The 24,661-nt window shown below is 30.7% G+C and overlaps 2 long non-coding RNA genes across 3 annotated transcripts; both read right to left on the bottom strand.

The window, feature by feature from the left end:
* Nucleotides 1–1,945: 1,945 nt before the first annotated feature.
* Nucleotides 1,946–4,325, bottom strand: LOC135149755 (uncharacterized). The gene is made up of 5 exons (XR_010287958.1): nt 4,120–4,325; nt 3,737–3,958; nt 3,250–3,307; nt 3,023–3,089; nt 1,946–2,288 (listed from the first exon to the last, which is right to left on the bottom strand). It is a non-coding gene; the product is annotated as an uncharacterized LOC135149755 (long non-coding RNA).
* Nucleotides 4,326–9,667: 5,342 nt separating this feature from the next.
* Nucleotides 9,668–11,207, bottom strand: LOC135149716 (uncharacterized). Of its 2 annotated transcripts, none has more exons than XR_010287882.1 (3): nt 11,072–11,207; nt 10,539–10,640; nt 9,668–10,386 (listed from the first exon to the last, which is right to left on the bottom strand). It is a non-coding gene; the product is annotated as an uncharacterized LOC135149716 (long non-coding RNA). The 2 variants fall into 2 exon arrangements; XR_010287881.1 differs by having other exon boundaries at nt 10,539–10,656; nt 11,072–11,170.
* Between the last annotated feature and the right edge of the window lie 13,454 nt (nt 11,208–24,661).

Raw genomic sequence — 24,661 nt, 5'->3', positions numbered from 1 at the left:
AAGCTGAAAGAGAACTCCTCATAGAATATCTAAAGACAGCCAATGGTGTCTATGAAGCTAAGGAGTAAAGTATCTGTAAGTTTTAAAAGTTTTCTGTTATATAGCTAAACTCTGTTGCATTTGACTTATTTGTTTTGACATCATCAATTATCTGTTAACTTGCACATAACTTATTTATGCACAAGTTGGGGGAGATTGTTAGATATAATTGATGATTACTAATGTTCTTAAAGTTTGTTTTAGAACAGGAGTGATCAAAGTTTAAGCTGGAAGCTGATCAGAGTTTAATAAAGTCTGACCAGAGTTTGATAAAGTCTGATCAGAGTTTACATAGTCAAGACTCGTCAGAGTTTACACGTGGAAAGAGCTCAGAAGCGGATATACTTCAAGGAAGGATAGAAGCGGAGGAGTGATTTGCTGACTATGGAAACTAAACAGAAAACAGTAGCAATCTTTGATTGATAGAATACATAGCTGATTTATAGGATATCAAATCAGAGATTGATTTTGTAACTGTGTCTATATAAACACAGATTAGGGTTACTCTATAGGAGTTGAGTTATCGAGTACATTGTTAAGAACCCTAGCAGCTCTTAGTGATAATATATAAATCACTGAGAGAGTTTTTGTAACCATTCAAGCTTTGTGAATAAGAGTTTACTGCTTTCAATCTCTTATATTGTCATACTGTGTTACTGATTGTGATCACTATATAAACTTATATAGTGAGTTTATAGGACCTAACAAGAACACTATTGAGAATGTCTTAAAAAATTTAAATAGTACGAGTAGATCTCTTTTTAGAACCTTAGTAATTTTTTTAAAACACCTTAGTGAACACCTTACTAGTTTCCTTATTTATGTTTCTGTAGTATGATTTGCTTGACGCGGGTAAGTTTCTTTCCATTCTTTGATGATTCTCTTCAAATTCTTAAATCGAGAGCAAATGTTATAGTTTAACAAATACTGAAGCAACAGATACAATAGTTAAATATTGAATCATACACGAGAACACCTAAATGAATCCATGAAAAGATAAGTGAATATAAAAACAAAACTGAAAAAATGTATAACACTGAAAATTCAAAATATTTACTCAAAACAATTACATTAAATTTTATATTAGAAAAATTTTTATATTATGCATAAACCTAAATATTAAGAGCAAAAAAATGCTTCTAGATCTCTTTTGGAACTTTAGTATTTTCTTAGATCACTTTTACGAACACGCTATAGAATCTTCGTATAAATTAAAATGTTAAATTTTAATTATGATACCAGTGGAGCCAAACCCGTCACCTCATCTGCCAAAGTAAAACGACTGTTCTAGTATATTTTTAATAATATCAAGATAACACCTACTACGATCTATGTTTAAGGAATTTCAAACTTTTAACATATGATTTTTGGAAATTTTCATATTTCAACTAATTTTTCAAGAATAGGTTATTAAGTATATTTAATAAGTACATTAAGATTCTGCTAAAAAAACTATTAGGTGTTTCGTTTAGTCGATCATATATATATGATTCTGTTATGTGTTCTATTCAAAAAAATAGAATATTATTTAAAATAATTTAATAGAACGATGAAATATTGATTTCTTTTATAATAAGTGTTAAAATAAAACAATATTTTAGTAGAACATCAAACACGTAAAGAATTACACGAATACACAAAACTTAGAATAAAGATAGTTAGAAGAACACTTATTAGATCAAACACTTATTTTACTTGTGTTCTTCTCAATAATCAAATTATATATCAAAGTTGTTTTTATTAATCTTAGTTGCTTAGTTTTTTAATTTCTACATAGTTCACATATAATTTTTTGGATGTGAGAGGATCATCTATATGTTAAGTCCGGCGCTGATAAATTCAATGACTTTGAATAAGATTTAGAACTATGACATTCACACATGTAAAAAAATTGTAATTATATGAATATGAATATATCATGAATATATATTAATTTAAGAATAGTAATCCTGATGTTTCCAAATAAAAGCACTACACAAACCACATTCTACTCCCTTTTCTCAAACACCGCCGAGAATCATAAAACTAGTCTAGAATTCAAATTGTCCAGCAGCCTAAATAGCATATATGCAGAATACTAAAAAACATGATCCCTCCCAATTGCAGTGCAAATTAAAACCAACAGGTGCATCGGACACACAAATCTGTGAAAACAGACCCACCAATTAGGCCACTTACTCCAGTTGATTCCCCTGCATAAATCACCACCTGCAGACAGCCCCACCAAGAACAAACATTTCCTCCCTTTACTGAAATCATGCAGGAAAAAAAATAAAGATACATATATTTCAGCATAAAAAACTGCTGGAACTTATCTTCCGATTAAGCATATCTTGAACAAAATTAAAGCAATTGCAGCAACAAATCAACATGAAAAAAAACAGCCCTGTGCTGAACCTTGCAAATAAAAAACCTTTCCCTCACAAGAAAATACAGCAAATAATAGCAATTAGTAGCCAAAATTAACTGATAACAACAACCTAGATATCATGTTTGTGATTAATATGTGAGCTTGTACCTAAATATGATATGGAAATAAAAAGATCAGAACATTGTAGAATTCAAGAAGCTCTGGAAGATATGAAAATTAGACTACAACTACATTTGAATACAGAAAACTTCATAATGGCCAAACACAGTCCAGTTTAATCGAATATTGGGTTTTTGGTTGAGATAATACTAGATGTTCGATATTGTGTATGACTAATTTAAAAATCCACTAAACACCGGAAAGAATAGCTTTATACATGGTTAAAGGATTTTCCTATTATAATAAATTACATTTTACATAATAATCATTATAAAAGATTTGTATAAGCAAAAATTAACACATCAATCAAAACACTAGACAAGATTTAGTCTGAAAAGACCCGATATGCAGCTGCGAAGAGTTCTGATGGGCATCTTGTAGCTAGTTCTGGAAAGAATATGAAACGTAATTGAGATAGAGGAATTGTAGTTGCTATGTCAACTGTCAACTAACCATTAATATGAATTTTGTTATCAGTTCTTGAAGTGCGTGTAGCAACAACTGTATCATGTCACTCAGCCTGCAGCAAATAAAGTATCTCTGTTTCAAATCTAAACATTATACTACGTGTTTGATTAAGTTCATGTTTAGCATATTGAAAATCATATGCTTAATAAAGACCTAGTTTACTACTCGAGCCAGATGATCAATGAATCTAACCCGTAAAAAACAGCATTTACCTGGATAACTGTCTTTGATCCAACAAAAGCTCTTATCTTCATCCAATCGCGATCGAATCTAATATATCCATCAGCAGATAAAGAGAAACATAACCAAAATACTCAGTAGGCAAAACACAAGATAGTTTCAATCAAAAATTGTCTTCCTAAATATTTAATTTATCTCAAGCTGCAATTCCCGCATAAAAATTGAATCGATCATATCCAGAATCTATATACACTTACAAGAAAAGAATATTACATATTCAAAAAAAAAGAAAATTCAAGAATTAAATCCCTCGCAAACAAAAATCGAAACTAAGATTCAACAAAGCCCTCATATACAAAAATCGGAACTACCTCCTCAGGAACCCAACACAACTAAACTAATACAATGCATTAATTATAGTTAATTATATAAAAGTCTCAAGAATTAAATTTCCAACTTTTTATCTTTTTATCCCAAAAATATAACAATAAAAAACTTGTAAGAGAGAAATAGTCATACAAGTGGAGAGCTTCAATGAACTTGTCATGTTCTTGATCAGGCCAATTCTCTCTAGACTTGATTATAGTAAGGCTACCGGATCTTCTTGCTATTCGGATCCTCCGACCCTTAATTCATACTTGAATTATCAGCGACAACAACTTTTCATATCAAAACTTAGGATAGAACTTGTTACGTCTACAAGCACACATGGTCTCTGAACCTTACTAGCGATTCCTTAACCTACATAACAAAAACATATTCGTTAAAAGAATAACACAATATTCATTAACAAAAAAGATTATACTTACTAACGGCGTTGAAATATAAATTCAGTTTTGCAATTCACAAAAGTGTTCGATTAACAATTCTTATCATAATCTAATCAAATATCGAGAACAAACCTCCGTTCTGGCTTCATCAATACCATGGCCGCTGTGGTAAAGATTGTCCAAGACTTTCTTCTCTGATTTTTGTCGATGTTTTGTAACAGATCGAATTTTTGAATGTGTTTAATTCCATCCCAATGTAGATCTAGAGTATTTCCAAAAATAAAAAATCCATGATTGATGATAGCAAAATGTATGATTCTCCAATTTCCTTATTTGGATGTATATGCATCGTATATGAAATACACAGACATTAATCATGTGAGATTTTGTTAATCAACGGTCAGGAAAGAGTCTCTACGGTCTCTTGAGATGGCCGGTCTCCCTGGAACTCGACCCATATATATATATATATATATATATATATATATATATATATATATATATATATATATATGGAAGATCCTAAGACCCAGTTTATCAAGAAAACCGAGAAAACCACTTAATCACGGTTGATCTTATGATAATATTCTAAATTGTAATTTATCAAGAAATCAATTAAATCTACTTTATAAAGGATAGTATGGTAATCTTATACATGTATTTAATGCATTCAATTAGTACATATATCTAATGCATTCAATGAGTACATTTCCTTTTCCCAAAAGATTTGTAAAAATTTTTGATGAAGTATTCAACACATATCCATACTTAACAATCGAGCTTCCACATACTAATCAATATTTCAAAATATACACATTATTTGATTGACATAAATATTAAGATATGCAATTGATTTCCTTTTTTATATTGTTTATATCTCAATTAATCTGTTACCGTATTAAGTGTATATTATATTTGAATTTCAAACTTCAAATTTCAAATTTGAAAAGATTCACCATGAAAATCAGAAAATATTTATTATTATTAGTTTAGTATTTATTTTATTTAAGATTTTCTGACGTAGAAGGTTTCTTAAAGTGTTCCTTCAGATATCATTATCATTTTTGTATTAAGATTCTTTTATATTAATTGCTTTGAGATTCTTCAAAATAATAATTATTAAAAATACCAGAAGAGTCATAAGAATATCATACTGTGAATAATTTAACAAGAAAAATCTCAAATTTTAAAATAATCTTGCATGGTACAAAAATTTATTAATAAAAATAATAAAATATCTTAGAGAATCTCAAAGTTATTTATTAAGTAACTCTTTGATTATGTTTGTATGAATGTCTATTTCATAGAACAAATTAGAAATTTTAATAAAAATTAAAGTTGTACTGAATAATTAGTTATTTATTTTAATATAATATTTTATTTAACTTATTAAATTATAAAAGTAAAAATCTCTTAATCATCTAGCTCAATAAAGAATACTGAATAGAATCTTACTACAATACATGTTAAAAAAATAATTAAATTTCTTGAATAAAAATTATTTAAACATGTTAAGTTATAATAAAAAAATATGTAGAACTTTTATTAAAATACTTAGAAGAATCTTAGTAAAATAGTAGTCTAAAAAGAATAATAACATATAATAAAGTTCTTTTTATAAACATATGAAATGATTTATTAATTTTATGTGTAAGACTAATGTGAGACTCTATAAGGTATTTTATATGGATAACAAAGATTAAAGAAAATTTTTTTACAAAATTCCTTAGTAAATACTTAAGAAAATCAAGTAATATTAAAATTCTGCTATATTTTTTATAAGTAATTTATTGATTAGTTCTCGGCGATGTCGACTTGATTCAACAAAACAAGAATTTAATAAAAACAAAGATTATAGTTGAATAAATACGAATTATTGAATAAAATTTATTTAACTATTTTTAAATTATAATAGAAAAATATGTAGAATTTATAGTAAAATATTTAAGAGAATCTTAGTAAACAATAGGTTAAAAAGAAAAAATAAATATAATCAAGCATTTTCTATAAATATGTGATAAAATTTATTATTTTGTGACTATGACTAACGTGAGATTCTATAAAGTATTTTATATCCATAACATACAAGACTTTATTATTTATTTAAATTTTTAAGTGATTAATTTGGTAAAAAAATTAAGCATACTACTTAGAAGAATCTTTCATTAAAATATATAATTTTAATGTCAAAAGAATTCATCATAAATATTTTAAATATTTTTGACATAAGTTATTTAATATTGAAACCCTTAAAATTTATATATATACTAGTGTTTTTGCCCGCGCTCCGCGCACGGGCTTCAAATTTTTATTGAATTTTTTATTATTATTTCACAAATACATTTAATAAATAAGTATATTTGAATTTTCAAATAAAGTATAAAGTAGGAAGAAAAAAATTATATTAGACATAACTCTCTTATACTTAAGTTTATTATATATCAAGAAAATTCAAGTGAAATTATATGTCAAACAATATTAAACTAAAATTATATATCAAACAAAACATTATGTCAATAAGAACATCAAAATTATACGTCAAATCGAACAAATAGATTTGAATGATTATCTACTATAATGATAGTTATACTACATTCTTGTTTCATGAGGGATTGGACAGTCACGATTCTACCCGACTCGAGTCTAACTGTACCGAGCGGATTGTGGTTTACCAAACCCAAATTATAGGGATTGTGTCAGTCATTGATTATGCCCAATTTTAGGATTTTTAGGACATGTGATTGGTCTAAAATAAATATAGAATATGATATGACACGTCAGAATTTAAAATAGGTGTTTTTGTCGTGGACTTATTTTGAAATATGTGGCATTGATGATTTGGCACTGTTCAGGATTTATAATATAATTTGGGTTCGATTTTGGTATTTGCGAAACCCGTTTCGACCGACCCATTGATTACGCACAATTTTAGGAATCTTAGGACATCTGATTGGTCTAAAATAAATATGGAATATTATATGATATGGCAAAATTTAAAATAGATGCCATTGACTTGGACTTTTTTTTTTGAAATATGTGACATTGATGGTTTGGCATTGTTCAAGATTTATAATATAGTTTGGATTCGGTTTTGGAATTTGCGAAACCCGTTTCGATCGACCCGATTGCTGTCTCTAAGTAATAGTACATATCTACAATGATTAAGTTGACCTACATAAAATACTTAATACACACTAATTAATGACGTAATATTTTTATAAAAATACCTTTTATAATACTTATATCACTATGTTAGAAAATATAATATATATTATTCCAAAAATTAAAAAGCAACATATTTCTAACATAGCTAAATTTTAGACAACTTCCGGATATTAAATATTAAATAAATAATAATTATAAATTTCAATTTCAATTTTTAAACACTTCATTTATTTATATATAAGTTAATATAATTAAAGCGTAGTTATATGATACATGATAAGGTTAACAATCGTGGCAGTATATTCAATATAATCATCTTCTTTAATTTTAATTAGTTCCGTACAAATTTAACATTCAGAAAATGCTATGATTATGGAATGTAGTTATTGCATTACCATTCAAAATTTAATATAATTGTCAGTCATTGATTACGCTCAATTTTATAAATTCAAAGATATGTGATTGATTATTCTGATATGCTTAAATAAATAAGGGAAATTATAATGACATGGCAAAATCTAAAATATATGGCATTGAGGTGGATTTTTGTTTTGAAATATGTGGCATTGATGACGTGGCACTGTTCAGGATTTATAATACAGATAGATTTGGGTTCGATTTTGGTATTTGTGAATCCCATTTGGACCGACCCATTAATTACGCACAATTTTAGGAATCTTAGGACATCTGATTGGTCTAAAATAGATATGGAATATTATGTGACATGGCAAAATATAAAATAGATGCCATTGACTTGGAATTTTTTTTTGAAATATGTGACATTGATGATTTGGCATTGTTCAGGATTTATAATATAGTTTGGATTCAATTTTGAAATTTGTGAAACCCGTTTCGATCGACCCGATTGCTGTCTCTAAGTAATAGTACATATCTACTATGATTAAGTTGACCTACATAAAATACTTAATACATACTAATTAATGACGTAATATTATTATAAAAATATTTTTTATAATACTTATATCACTATGTTAGAAAATGTAATATATATTATTCCGAAAATTAAAAAGCAACATATATTTGTAAAATAGCTAAATTTTAGACGACTTCCGGATATTAAATAAAAATATAATTATAAATTTCAATTTTTAAACACTTCATTTATTTATATATAAGTTAATATAATTAAAGCGTAGTTATGTGATACATGATAAGCTTAACAATTGTGGCAGTATATTCAATATAATTATTTTCTTCAATTTTAATTAGTTCCGTACAAATTTAACATTCAGAAATTCTATGATTATGGAATGTAGTTATTGCATTACCATTAAAAATTTAATATAATTGTCAATCATTGATTACGCTCAATTTTAGGAATTCAAAGATATGTGATTGATTATTCTGATATGCTTAAATAAATAAGGGAAAGTATGACATGGCAAAATCTAAAATATGTGGCATTGAGGTGGACTTTTTTTGAAATATGTGGCATTGATGACGTGGCACTGTTCAGGATTTATAATATACATAGATACATAGATTTTAAGATCACTTTTAGAAACACCTTAAAGAATCTTAGATCATAAAATTATGAACATTTAATTATTAAAAAATTACACCTAATATAATATACAAGATTTTTGATAATCTTATATAACATCTATCGAAATCTTGTACTTTTGATAAAATATTTTTTGAAACTTTTTCAAGGAAATCCTAATAGGAATCCAAAGATGGTACAAAGAACAGTTCTATATGTGATTTAAAGAGTTGTGATTTAGAGAGTCAATGATACTCTTTGTATTTTATTACCTTTTATTAAAGATTTTATTACGTTATTATTAAAAAAAATTTGAAATACTTAATTACAAATTTTATTTGATAAATCTATATATATGATAAAAAATTGAGATTCTTTTAAATATTCATTTAATTGTTTCACAAAACTCAAAGCAACAAAGTTGCTCAATATTAGCTAGTAAAATAGTTTAAACTCCAAAGAATGAACAAGCTCCTCTGGCAAAAAAATTGCCTTCTCTGATTACTTAACAAAACAAATATGAATATTTCAAAAAGAATGTAATAGAAATTTACAGTCTTGAACTATAAGCTAGAAAGGACATAAAATTTGTGTATAGTTGTTCATGCCTTGTAAATTGTAATACCACCAGACAATTCAGCTGCACACATAAGTAGGAACTGGCATGATCAGCGGAAGCAAACTACCCATTTTTCTCCTTTAACCAATTTAGAACTTATTCGAGTCATAGGTTCAGCGACCTGCAGATGCACCTTACTTGCTCGATGATTACAATTGCCTCCATCAGCAAGCAAGCAAGCAAGCAAGCAAGCCAAAGGCTAATTTATATTCAGAAACAAAAATGACACACCAGTACATATCAGCAGCTACCTAATAAAGATAAGTTAAATAAAATATCGGATAACAAGCATGGACTAAGAGGGGTGTATTGGATTGAGATTTTAAAGATTTTTTTGCATTCATGAAATCCGAGGGTATTCGATTGGGATTGTTTGAAATCCATTAAAATCTTGAGGTATTCAATTGGGATTTTAAATTATACCACAAAATCTGGTGGTATTCAATTGGGATTTTAAATTATGCTTTAAAATCCGATGGTATTCAATTGGGATTGTTTAAAATCTGATGGTATTCAAATGCTGATGGATTTTTTTTCATTTCATAAAATGATGGATTTTGTGGCATTCTTCAGTGTATTTTAAGTTTTTTGAAATCTCACCAAATTCAATAGGATTTTGAAGCATTGTACCTAAATCCTATCAACTCTACGACATTTCATCAAGAATCTGCACAAAATCAAAATCACATACAATCCATTAAAATCCATAGACTAAAAACAATGCATTAAAATCCCAATCGAATACACCCCCGTAAAAGTATAATAAGCAAAACATACTATTCTATTGACATAATCATCTACGATGATGTGGCTTAAAAGATCCATAAAAGAAGAATCACCAACTTCAAAGCGATGTGTTACTTATGCTTTTTAATCATTGTATCACAGTATTCCAACAGAAAGTGGGATATTGAAGGCCATCAACATAAATAAAACCCTTGTGAACACCAGAATAAACACAAAAGAACTGAGCCATATTCTTTTCTTGATACATGATATTATGGAATTTGAATTCCATAACCACCTTGCCCTTACCATTGGAAGCATGCCTATCTATAACATAAGTTGTCATCAAGGATGAAGGTTCCTTTATAACAATACCCACAATATCCTGGAAAAAAAACATTATGATTAACAGAGGACGGTTCCAAGAGAGGAGTGAAAAAATAACCAATAATCTACACATGCCTCTAAGGCATGAGAGATCTGCACTTGTGAAATAGCAAATTCAATATGCACTAAAAAGGGGTTTAGCAATCATACCATTAATGAAAACCTGATCAGTAAGAGAATTAACAAATCTTTCATCAACTTGAACCAACGGAGGGATTGAATAAACAGAGGTTGGAGTTTGAAGTGCTTCACCTTACACCAAGTTCAGCTATATGTCAAAAACGTGACATAATGGATCACTTTTATAACATAGAACTCTTAACAGAATTCACATAAAAAAGATTAACATTTTATCAATAACCTCAAATCAATCAAAACATCCAAGATCTAACATACTTTCTCAATCATAAAAATTAGAACAAATAATCAACAACCCTAAATCCCAATTTAAATCATGTATCAACCCGGCCGTTTTCTCTGGGTCTCGGACAAATTGTCGATTTTATTCTTCAAAATTCAAGATTTCACTCGACCAAAAAACGATTAATATTGTCATTCACGTAGTTGATTTTTCGTGCAGCCATCACTGCACTACAATTTATGCATCACAAAGAACACAGAATACATGAAAACATAAAATAAAATCAAGTTAAATATAAACATGTAATAGAAACGATATTAACCTTTTCTATTTTGAAGAACTTGAGATGAATACTCGTATGAGATTTGGGTAGCAATCTCTTTAGTTCTTGTTCTTTGATTGAGTTCTAGCAGATTCTAAAAATAAGAGATTTTTAATTGATCAGTAATAGATTCTTTACGATTTTGCCCCTGTATATGTTAGATTAAGATGTATATTTGATTGATTTTAATTTTAGAAATAATTATACATTACATAAATAATCAACGGTATCTAAGAGGGTTCCTCGGTTTTCTTGATAACTCGGTTTTCTCTGGAACCTCACTCTATATATGTATGTAGATATTTGTATTTGAGAGATATGTTATATACAAATTAAAATAGTGATTTGTGATGAAAATATTGATTTCTGCGGTTAAGAATATTAATGAAAAATTGGATTTTTAGCTTGTAGGCTAGTTTGGTTTAAATTGGAGTAGAACTCTAGATATATGTATATGTATATACACACATATATGTATATGTATGTCATGTATATAATGTATATGTGTGTATATATATAATCTATATGTGTGTGTATATATGTATATGTGTGTATATATATGTATATGTGTGTGTAAGAAAGGTCAATGAAGACCATGATAATTTGGAGACCAAAAATACTGAATCTTAGCCTTCATTTCCTTATAATCCAACGCTGGCGATTTTTTAACCAGTTTCTTTTTAAAATAATGTTATATTTAAACAATTTAATTTCTTTCCTTATTCGCTACTGATTTGCATGAGTCATGCATCAATTATTCAGCTTTCAATTTTTTTAGGGAAGCAGTTACTCCACTTGTTCGGCACTCATCTTCGCTTTCTATCTAGTTTCTTGCCGGGCTTCTTTATTTCTTTCTCGATCTACATCAAATATTACTGAATTTCATGCTCTTTCTCATGTGTTTGAAATCATGTCATTGTACGAGAAATGATCAAGTATGTAATTTATTGAAATTTTATCATGGGGTATAAATTGGGATATTTGATCACAATTTTAGCTGTAAGATGATTTCTGTCATATTTTAGAGTAATGCAATTTGGGAAAATTAAATTGTTTTGTTGTTGCCTAAAGGAGAATTTAATATTTTTCCTTATCTGTGTAGTATTGGATGGTTTTTTAGTAAGAATTTTCCTTTGAAGGTTCTTTATGTTGTGGTTGAGTGGAAATTTACGTATTTGAGGCTTCCTTTCAACTAAATAAAATGTAAGTTTTGTTAGATTATTGGCTAGAAATTAATGAAGAGTGAAGGAATAAAGGAAGGAGGCACGCCTAGATAAGAAGGTCTTATTGGGAGTGATGTTTAACTGTTCCGTGATCCTCTCATCAGACAATACGTAAAAGAAAGGATCCTTACAAGACTTTATGTTGCTAGTCCTTCCCTAAGACCATCCTGTTGAGTTGTGTGTCTTCAACACCACCAAATAGTAGTAGCCAAGACTAGAGCTCAGATATTAAATTGTTTGTTCACAACGGTTGTGATCTCTGTATGGCATATACATGGCAATGGTGAGTTTCCAGCCATTAGGTAAAAATTGGGGAGGAGCGATATCAAACTTTTCAATAATGGCTTTAAAGTAATGGTGTAGAAAGGGACCAATACCTAGCTTCACTAACTTGGGAGTGAGTACCGTCCTTGGAATGCACAGCCTCAGTTTGTAGTCAAATATATGTGGCCTCATCTTCAGGTGAGGGCGCGCCTAGATACATCCCATATCATAATATTTCACCCACCATTCGATTTCGACATCTTAAGCAGTAGAAGAAAGCCTTACACAGACAAGCTTTCTTGCTTTCTTACGTCTATTAGCTTTAACAGTTTCACGAATCTCCTCGTCTTCATTTCACTCGAAGTCAAGCTCATACTCAGAAATTTGGGGGTGAGCATAAGGGTTCGAAGATGGTTTGGGAGCAGGAGAGCGCGGGCGTGGTAGAAAGTACGGGCCTCTTCTTCATCTTGAACCTTGGCAGAATCTTCTTCATCTGGCCCTGCCTCGTTATCAAGAGCATCCTTAGATTCCCCATCCCAAGAATATACGAATTGAGTTCGTCCTCTGCGAGAAATGCTATGCATGATCTCTACATTTTGGTCAAGTATCAAATTAATATCTAAAGGACCAGTCTCATGAAGTTCTCAAGAAGATGCCTGGTTTTCAGCCATGAACTCTTCTATAGTTTGAGAATGATATCTTGCTAAAAATGATGGAAGTTTCTTCTCGATGAAAGAAAAAGGACGAGGTGGAAGTGAACGAAGAGGAACTAGTTACAGATGAGACGGCGCACCCTGATCAGACAGCTGTAAAAGTGAAAGAAGGGCACTGATGTGGGCGCGCCATGTATAATGAAAGAACGATAAATAAGATTGGTGAAGGGGACCTAGCGAATCAATGGTCTTTGATAAGATAAGGTGCGTTCTAATGACTGGTAAAATATGTGATTGTAATGTGATGATCGGAAGGGCAAAAAAGATTTACACTACACGATACAGCGTGCCTAATCTCTAGTCGCAGTAAGTTAATCAATGACAATTATCGCAAACACAATTTTAAAATCAACCATCAACAGAAGTAGATCAAATACATATATATGGGCCGTGTTCAAGAGAGAACCATTAGACTTAGAATCTAGAGAACCCTTACCTTATTTATTTCTAGTATTAGTTAGGGTTATGTAGCAGAACTGCACATGCAAAAAATGTCAATATCTATGTATTATATTTTAAAATTATTTTTGAACACACACAACAATGAAAAAACATGCAAAAACGTGTATTTAGATTTAGATCCTAAAAATCTATTTAAAATTTAGGATTCTGCAGCAGAACCTTAGTGGTTTTATGGTTTTACTTGAAGGACCCGTTCTCTCTTGAGCGTGACCCTATATATACATGCATATATCTATATATGCATAAGTGTAGCAAAAGAAATCTCGGAGTGAATAGCCTAATAACGGATTCTAGTACTACGATCTGAAACACATAAAAGAACTCATCCGAACAGTATCAACAAAAAAAATAATCAAAAAAATTTCGAATAAGAAATTAGCAATATCTTAGGTATGCATACAAAAACAGCATTATACTACCTCCATCATATTCTTCTAAAGATTCGAGGATTCCATGATTAACAAAGATATATCTTCTTTGTTGAGAAGGAATAAAGATGAAAGCGATGAGAGTGCTTGAGACTAATAAATCAAAATGAAGAACATCTTGTTCTTGAGGTTATACAAACGTGATAACAAATAACTTTGAAAAAAATGATCAAGATCCGCGATAATCAGCCGAGCGTACAAACCTTCTTTCAAATCGATGAAATCGTTATAAGTTACTCCGTGTTTCAATGTACTCGTGGTTGTCTTCTTCTTCAGAATTATAAGGATTCTTTTTAGACGAGAATATATGTAATGATTTCAATTTACTTTGTTCTTTGATTTAATTCTGTCAATTCCAAAAATAGAAGATTTTTAATTAATCAGTAGTGGATTTTTTACGATTTTGTCCCTAGATACGTTAGATTAGGATATATATTTGATTGATTTCAATTTAGAAAATGGTTATATATTACATAAATAATCAACGGTATCCAAGAGGGTTCCTTGGTTTTCTTGATAACTCGGTTTTCTCTGGAACCTTACTCTATATATATATATATATATATCAATGTCTCAAGAAAAGTGAGGAAAGTGAAAGGACACATTCATGGATCTGTTAATGTACACCCTTTACAAGAAGTACAAAATGTTGTAACACATAACCATATAATCCTTATTCAAAGAACAAAATTGCATGTGAACAGTTGAATGCACATAAATTAAAAAACCACAAAACATTAAAACAAATATACAAGTGTGCTAAAAAATGAATGCTAATTCCAGTTTTCGAACAGAGAAACAAAAGAACAAAACAGTTTTAGATCTCCACACATGTTTTTCTAAATGTAAACAAAAGACTTAACCTCGCACTAAAAACATCTTAACACTAGACAATTTAGTATCTAATCAAAATAAAGAAAAGATTCTAATAACGACATAAATTTATGGCAACATTCGATTAGAAGAAACAACAATATATGAAGGAAATTACAACTACCTAACAAATTGACATTAAATATCTATAAATAATCCATACACCGGAATGTTCTTCTCGAACTATCATTTGCAGAATAACTAGAAAATACATTTTTAAAAGATAATTGTTGTGACAATAGTCCATGATAAGGTGAACAATTTACCATCAGCAGAACAGAGGGACGATTTAGGAATATACATGATGAGAGACAAGAGATTAATACCGCCATCCAGAAATGACGCTCCACTTGTAACTGTCAATTATAGATGCTTTATATATTTTACATATATTATACGGAAGAAATAGAATAATTAAAATTATAAAATGAAATTTTATCAGCCGTTGGATTCTAAATGAATGAAGGGTCAAGGTGCATGACTCCAAATCTCCAAAGATTTGAGGTCTCTATAAAATTTAGGCCTATAAAATATCTATAAAATATCATTTATAGTACTATTTCAATATACTTACGTGATGACTATGTTTTGCATATGAAATAGTGTGCAACATGCATAAATAAAAATAAGCAGAATATGTTGCTTAATATATGGTCTTTAATTTATTCGTTATAAAATACAATCCATAAAGTATAAACAAAAGATGTCAGAAAATGTCTTAACAATTCCAACTTGGAAGGATTAAATTATATTTATTAGGTGTTTGTTTAATTTTAATTATTTAATAAGGACCTCAAATTGGGTCAAAATTTATGGAAAATACGGATCCAATTTGAATTCCAAAATATGCGTGAATTTCACATCCTAATTACTGATATAATTTAATGAGATTGGCTACGTGACTCACTTGAGGGCTCTATTTAGTAGCTTCACCGATAATTTCATTTCCTTAATGAGTAAGATCACCACTTCATTGCTGCTTGTAAACATAATTCTAGAGCTACTTCTTTTATTGACAGAGGTAATTGCTTGTATCGATACACCAAACCTTTTCGAGGAGCGTCTTTAATTAAAAAAACTTATTTTCTAACCAAAAGATATTAATGTATATGTCTCCAAACATTAGACAATAAAAATTTAATATCTGAAAAGAAAACGTTCCAACTTGTACGATCATGCTAACAGAAATAATACAATCCAAAAAACAATAACAATAAATTTAATTATTAAAATCAATATAGTTTGTCAAAATATGGTAAAGTGGATGAATAGATAAATAAAAAATAGTTTGTCATAAAAAAATATAAATATAAATGAAAAACATTAAAAATATATCTAACCAAAGGAAGACCTTTTGCCTAGATATATAACAAGCTAAATAATTATTAAGAATATGATTATTAAAATAAGTATTAAAATATAATATTAAAATACAAAATTCTAATCTTCAAAATAATACCTAAAATTTTAAGTAACAATTTAAATATAATAAACAATCCAACAAAATGACACTAAATTAACGTTTACTAGGCTAAAAATCTATGACATCAATCATGGGAATCCATAAATGGTACAAATAAAAGTCATTAATCAAGACTGCAAGTAGTTCATTCTGCCATAAATGGCTTTGAGCAAGATTACAAATACGTTGCCAAAGACCCATAAATTGTTGCAGCGGGCTGAAAATATGCAATGGCAACAGTTTTGGGATGTTAGTATTTTCGGCCTTGCTTTAGCCTGGAAAGGCATCAGTTCATGCAACATCTTAATTTTGTTGTCAAAAAGGCACAATTTTGAAAATAAAAGAGACCCACCAAGCACTGCTTGGTGGGTCCCACTGCCACATGGCGCCACGGCCAGTTGGACCATTGCCATGTGGCCCACCGCCACGTGTGGCCCACGGCTGACTCTTCTTTTTGGCAACGGTTTTGGCAACAATTTATTTAATGATGAGAACAATTTTTTTATATTATTTGCAACGTTTTGTATAGCTACGGCAACAGTTTTGTAATGGCCGATTTGAAATGTACCGAGTACATTATAGTACATCTTTTCTAATTAAAATCATCAACCATAAAAGAATAAAATCAAAGCTCAAGTGCACATAGACAATTCTAAGTACCAAAATATCACAATTGCAAATATTCAACTGATAGACATACATCGTAAGTTTTAAGAGCAAACACCCCCGTTCATCGGACTACCATTTTTAATAAAAGTAAATATCCATAATTGTCACAGCGCCATCTAATAGAAGTTAAGTACCAAAAGATCACTTAGTGTACTATGACCCACCAAGCACTGCTTGGTGGGTCCAGTTGGACCATTGCCACGTGGCCCACCGCCACGTGGGGCCCACGGCTGACTCATCTTTTTGGCAACGGTTTTGGAAACAATTTATTTAATGATGAGAACAATTTTTTTATATTATTTGCAACGTTTTTTACAGCTACGGCAACAATTTTGTAATGGCCGATTTGAAATGTACCGAGTACATTATAGTACATCTTTTCTAATTAAAATCATCAACCATAAAAGAATAAAACCAAAGCTGAAGTGCACATAGACAATTCTAAGTACCAAAATATCACAATTGCAAATATTCAACTGATAGACATACATCGTAAGTTTTACGAGCAAACACCTCCGTTCATCGGACTACCATTTTAATAAAAGTAAATATCCATAATTGTCACAGCGCCATCTAATAGAAGTTAAGTACCAAAAGATCACTTAGTGTACTATGATAACTGCATTATCACCTGAGATCGGTAAATTATTTATGTAATAATATTATTTAAAAAACAATAATTGAAGTAACCTGTACATAAAACAGGTTTAGACCATCTCTAGTTTTCTTTTAAATATTTAACTATTTATATATCTATATATTAAGAGCCGACATGAGTCTCCCACACGAATGGTTTATAACATGAGAGACGGAGAGATCAAGAGGGGGGGCGAGAGACAGAGAGAGAGGGAGGGAGGGAGAGAGATACATATTAAAATCAATATAGTTTGTCAAAATATGGTAAAGTGGATGAATAGATAAATAAAAAATAGTTTGTCATAAAAAAAGATAAATATAAATGAAAAACATTAAAAATATATCTAATCAAAGGAAGACCTTTTGCCTAGATATATAACAAACTAAATAATTATTAAGATTATTAAAATAAGTATTAAAATATAATATTAAAATATAAAACTCTAATCTTCAAAGTAATACCTAAAATTTTAAGTAACAATTTAAATATAATAAACAATCCAACAAAATGACACTAAATTACCGTTTACTAGGCTAAAAATCTATGACATCAATCATGGGCATCCATAAATGGTACAAATAAAAGTCATTAATCAAGACTGCAAGTAGTTCATTCTGCCATAAATGGCTTTGAGCAAGATTACAAATACGTTGCCAAAGACCCATAAATTGTTGCAGCGGGCTGAAAATATGCAATGGCAACACTTTTGGGATGTTATTTTCGGCCTTGCTTTAGCCTGGAAAGGCAACAGTTCATGCAACATCTTAATTCCGTTGTCAAAAAGGCACAATTTTGAAAAAAAAAGAGACCCACCAACCACTGCTTGGTGGGTCCGACTGCCACATGGCGCCACGGCCAGTTGGACCATTGCCACGTGGCCCACCGCCACCTGGGGCCCACGGCTGACTCATCTTTTTGACAACGGTTTTGGCAACAATTTATTTAATGATGAGAACAATTTTTTTATATTATTTGCAACGTTTTTTATAGCTACGGCAACAGTTTTGTAATGGCCGATTTGAAATGTACCGAGTACATTATAGTACATCTTTTCTAATTAAAATCATCAACCATAAAAGAATAAAACCAAAGCTGAAGTGCACATAGACAATTCTAAGTACCAAAATATCACAATTGCAAATATTCAACTGATAGACATACATCGTAAGTTTTAAGAGCAAACACCCCCGTTCATCGGACTACCATTTTTAATAAAAGTAACTATACCATAGATTGCATTTCGCAACCACTCAAATGAAAATTTCCACAAAATCGTTGCAATTGAAAAATTAAAAACAGTCTATTGCAATGCGGGAAAAAACGTTACAATAGAATCAAATTTTCGTTAAAAAGTTTGAAAGGGCTATAAAAAGAAAGGTCTTTTGCAATGTTAGTACCGGCCGTTGCATTAGATTAGTTTTTTGGGGCCAAAAATATTAGCGGGCCAAGGAAATTAGTAGTGGCGGGATATGAAAATTAGAATTGCCCGGGTTAAAAAAAACACAAAAAAGAGAAAGACACTACAGAGGCGATCGAAGAGAGAGGAGCGAAAGAGAAGAAGATCGAGAGGAAGAAAGAGAAGAACAGAGGCGTGTGGGCGTGTGAGAGAGAGAAGTCGAAGGCAAGGCTCTGTCTAATTAGGTACACAACCCCGTGTCTCTGTTTGTCTCTCATGAATTAGGTATATATGTGTTTAATCGGGTGTGTATATATATTTAATTGATTGTGTATATGTGTGTAATTGTTAATTAGGGGTTTAAATGGGTTTAGGTCTATGTTCTTACATGTCCTTATTTTCTTAATTGATTGTGTATTATGTTGATATTGTTCTCTGATCTTGTGAATTGTGATGTTCTTGTGCTACGTTTTTGTGATAAAATTTAAGGTTCATATTAATTTAGGGTTTAAATGGGTCTACTGGCTCTTAACAGTGAGGTTATTTTAGAGGGACTTAGTAATGTTTATAGTAGTTTATTATAAATTGATGCTTGTTTCTCTTCAAATTTGTGTAGAAATTCAGTGATTAAGTGGGCATTACTTCCAAAGTATAGTGAAGAAGGCGAAATTAAAAGATGGAAGAAAGTAAACGAGAGAGAGAGGTATTATCATCCTTTCCTAATAACTCGAAGTATGTAATGGTTTAGATGTGTGTTTACTTGAGTTTGTAGGTGTGTTTAATTGAGTTTGTACATGTGTATAATCTATTATTTGTAATTATTTGAGTTAAATTTTTGATAAATTAAGGTTTATGTTCTTAATTAGGTCGTGGGTTTATTTAATAAGAGTTGGTAAGTTAGGGGTTTTATTTGTTTGTTTATTAATTTAGGGGTTTTGTTTGTTTTAAATGTAGGCCCTGTTTTACACGTGTGTGCTCTGTTTTACATGTGGGAGCAGATGGACCTATGCATTGTGGAGCATTTAACATCAGGTACATGGCCTGTTTGCCTAATATGGTTGTAATCTATATATAATCAGGTTCTCAAAGCCATCTTGTTTGCTTTGGATGTTGAAACCTATTACTCTATCCACTCGGGACAACCTCTATATGTTGTGCTGTTTGTAATGTAGTCAGAGCCGTGCCACCTCTATGTATGTATACAATTTGACAAATCTATTAGTCTTCAAACAATTTTAAATCTCTCTTGTATTTCTTCAAACTGGGAAATACATGAATGGCAATACATGTAAAAAGAAGGCTATGTAGTAATGATGTTTTCAAACAACAATAATTTATCATTTTCTTCCATTAGTTATCAAGTGTTGTACTCACCAGACCAATTTAGTATATGCCACTGGGAAGTAGGTGTCTTAGGAATAAATATTGTAATGTCGAGTTGAGATAGTTATCCCACGAATCCATATGAAGCATGACGAAAGAATCAGAAGTAGTTCTTCGGCTAGTAATGCAGTTTCAATTTCTCGATTAAATATATTTGTTTATTTTTAAGGCAAAGATTTATAGTTTTGCATTTCTTTTGTTCAAAAAATTTAAGGTTAATAGGAGGCAGTTTAATTAATGAAGTGAAATTTAATTATATATTATTATAAACAAGCGAAATAAGCATGTATCTCTTAACAATCATGTTTTGTGGGAAGATTATATTAGTATAATCTAAAGTTAGTAACCCTAAATCCTGGATCACTTGGGGTTTAAAACTCTATAAAACACACTTGAGATTCTGTGTTTTTTCCTTTTTGAGCGTTGAACAATTAAGTTGACCACCTGAGAATATATAGCATTACTCAACACCTGAAGTAGCTGAGTGAAGATAGAAATGGAGTTTGTAAGGTTTTTAGTGCTCATGATCACAAGTCTTGTCCTGCTTTTGCACAACTCATGTGCTCTTGCTGTTCATCACCAAGGTAACAACTAGCTTTGACTAACTGCACATTATTCCTTTCTGCCTCGTCGTCTCGTCGATACCCAGAGGACTGACCATCAGAATATTATATCTTTAATCTGTTATTTCAGGAAGGAAACTGAAAGGGAACTCTCTGATGGCTAGCCAATAAAATTTAGCACATGCTAAAATGGTATGCATGATGCATCTATCCTGATATTGTTATTTTTGATTGCTGCATTCATTCTCGGTATAATGTGTGTCACCATAAATGTCTGCAGGGACTTGTTCATCGCGATTCTTCATCTGATGCTATCAGGGGAAACCACCAGCAATGGAACTACCAGGTATTAAAACACCTTTGCCCATAGATACATACAAAATATTCTGACCATGAGTTCTGGTACTGTATAATAATTACTATTATTCAGGGTCATAGATTCATAGTATCAGCAGAAAAGTCTTGTACACAGCACACAACACATATGACAAAGAAGTATATTCTTCTCTTTACATATTTTTTGACAATATTCACTGTCAAAATATAGTATAATGTTGTAATTTTTTGTTTATTGTGCTAGACATCATTGATCTGGTCAATTTGTTAAGGCTTTTTGGTAGTTTTTGTTTCTGGACCTGTTGTATCTCAGATAATTTTCTCTTTTGTGAAGTTAGCTGACAGGGAGAGGATATATGTGAAGCTGCTTTCGACAATCTAATTGAGGATGCCTTGCTAGTTTGCACATATGCCCCAAAAGATGGTGCTCTTGGAATAATCGACGACAATGGGCCTGATATCAAAAGTCTTTTGTTATGGATTTTTTGTTGATAAAAAAATTTGGTGTAATAATATATTGATGTATTTTATTTAACATTCTAGATTTAGGAATTTTTTTTACTAATGTCAGTAACAATAGTACTGCTCTTGACGGTGGCGGTGTAGGCATCATTAGATTTGTGATGGGTAACATTCTTAGTTGTTTTTTGGGGTTTTCTTGTATTGAACCTTTAATGGTGGAATAATATATTTATGAAATGGTCATGTCCATTATTTTTTATTAATACTGTTGCAATATGTCATTATAATGTTGCCTTAGAGGTTGCTTTTTCCACTATAAATCACTTAAGTAACATTACATTAGGACCAAAATTTGTTGCCACACGTGCTATATGGCAATGTTTAAATCATAATAAAGTGTTGCAAATTTTGTTGCAATAAAAGAACAAACAATAGCAATGATTTAAATAGCATTGCTATAGGGAAAAAGTTGTTGCAATATGCGGCTCTCGCAATGAATTGAACTTGTTGCACTACATATGTTAATTCATTGCAAAAATGGCCCTATGGCAACGGGGGCAAAGTTAACGGTCGATTTTTTGAAAAATGTTGCAATAGACGTTATTGCAATAATTTTTTATAATATAGCAACTATTTTTAGGGGTTGCGAAATGCAATCTATGGTATAGTATAAATATCCATAATTGTCACAGCGCCATCTAATAGAAGTTAAGTACCAAAAGATCACTTAGTGTACTATGATAACTGCATTATCACCTAAGATCGATAAATTATTTATGTAATAATATTATTTAAAAAACAATAATTGAAGTAACCTGTACATATATAAAACAGGTTTAGACCATCTCTAGTTTTCTTTTAAATATTTAATTATTTATATATCTATATATTAAGAGCCGACATGAGTCTCCCACACGAATGGTTTATAACATGAGAGACGGAGAGATCAAGGAGGGGGGGGGGGGGGCGAGAGACAGAGAGAGAGAGAGGGAGGGAGAGAGATACATCACTACCCCTTGAAAATGTTGCTAAATGGTGTAAAACCATTGCAGTAGAGTCTATTGCAATGTTTTAGTAAAAAATGACCGTTAACTTTGCTCCCGTTACGATAGGGTGATATTGCAACAAATATAGTAACATATAGCAACGACTAAAGTAGTTGCAAAAAGTGTCATATGGCAATGGTTTTGAGTCTACAGCAACATAATTTAACCCTTGCAATAGCCTATTGCAATGCTGCTTTTTAGGTGTTTTTTTTGTCAACCATTGCAATATGTCAGTTATAGCAATGAAATAAACCATATTTGGCAACAAAATAGGTGCAACAACAATGCTTTTAGAATTAAAGGGAGAACAAATTGCAACAAATTTCAGGTTAGAGCAATGTTTTAATTACCAAAAAAGAACTAATGGCAACAATTTATAAGATATAGCAACAGTTTTATTGGATATAGCAATGGATTTCAGTAAACAAATAGGCATGACATGTTTGTTTCCATTACAATCCACCAAATAACTTGGTACAAAACAAAAACCAACCAAGTCATCAACATTGGCGCATAACCACCAACTCAAAATGGACTATCCCAACAACATTCTGACAATCATTAAAGTTCTAAAGTTTTGGTGCAAAGCAAAATGACAATCACTTAATAAGTACAGAGAATGTCTACTTAATTAGTTCTTAAATTCATCCAGAAATCTGAAACAAAAGTACTGCATAAGATCTGAAGCTATCAAGTAGCTCCCTCGGCTTCATTTCCATCCAACTCCGCTTCAACCCCATGATCAGTGTTGTCGTCAGCCAATAGTTCGTCAATGTCAATTTGTAAAGAAGTCATTTGAACAATCTTCTCCAAAATATTTTTCTGCTTTCTGTTCATCTTCTCCTCCATTTCACGAGAAAGTTCTTCTCTTAGCTTTATCAATTCTGTAGATCTGTTCTTTTCTGCATCTTATCTAGCATTGTTTTCCTTGTCCTTCCACTTCTGCCAAGAAGCCAATTAGGCGCATAATTATCAAAGTCTAGTTCCACCAAATCATGATCACTGACTTCTTCCTCTAAATTATCACCAGCTTTTTTCTAAAACAATGAAAATAGCAATAGTTAAGAAATGACAGATAACACATTATGTGATAATACTAATATAAAACTAGAACTTTTTACCTTCGGAAACTTGCGAGTTTTAGGGTAAATTTTCCCCTTTGATGGTGATTCAGGCAGGTTCTTCTTTTTCTAGCATAAAATAAAGAATACATCAAGAAAAAAAAACGACGTTAGTAAAATCAACATATGTTTCAATAATAGAACTTAACTGAACTTCTATGTACTATATATATGTGGTGCACGCACAATTTCGTTGCCAATCTGAGCAAAACTTTTACGGCCAGCCTTGTGTTTATCTTTAACTTTTTGCCGATTTACTACATTTTTTCTAGCCTTTTCCTTCACAAACTCATCACCCCAATATGCTATCAATGACTTGAATTGTTCCAGTGAAATATGTTGAGGCCTATTTTTTAGCCGATCCTCATCAGTATCATATTTGGTATAATATTGTGCCTTGAATCGACTTTTGTACACCCTCCAAGACTCATCAATAGTCTTCATAATCCAATCTTTACCTTCCTCGGGAATGATGTACTTTTGCTAAATAAAATACAGAAATTGTATAGAGTTAGTTGTAGAATATTTGAAGTATCCTACTTTAAATGTACT

This window comes from Daucus carota, chromosome 9, assembly GCF_001625215.2.
Source record: "Daucus carota subsp. sativus chromosome 9, DH1 v3.0, whole genome shotgun sequence".
NCBI classification, from domain to species: domain Eukaryota; kingdom Viridiplantae; phylum Streptophyta; class Magnoliopsida; order Apiales; family Apiaceae; genus Daucus; species Daucus carota.
Note: the sequence above shows the minus strand (reverse complement) of the source record. Positions and strands in the feature narration are given on the sequence as shown.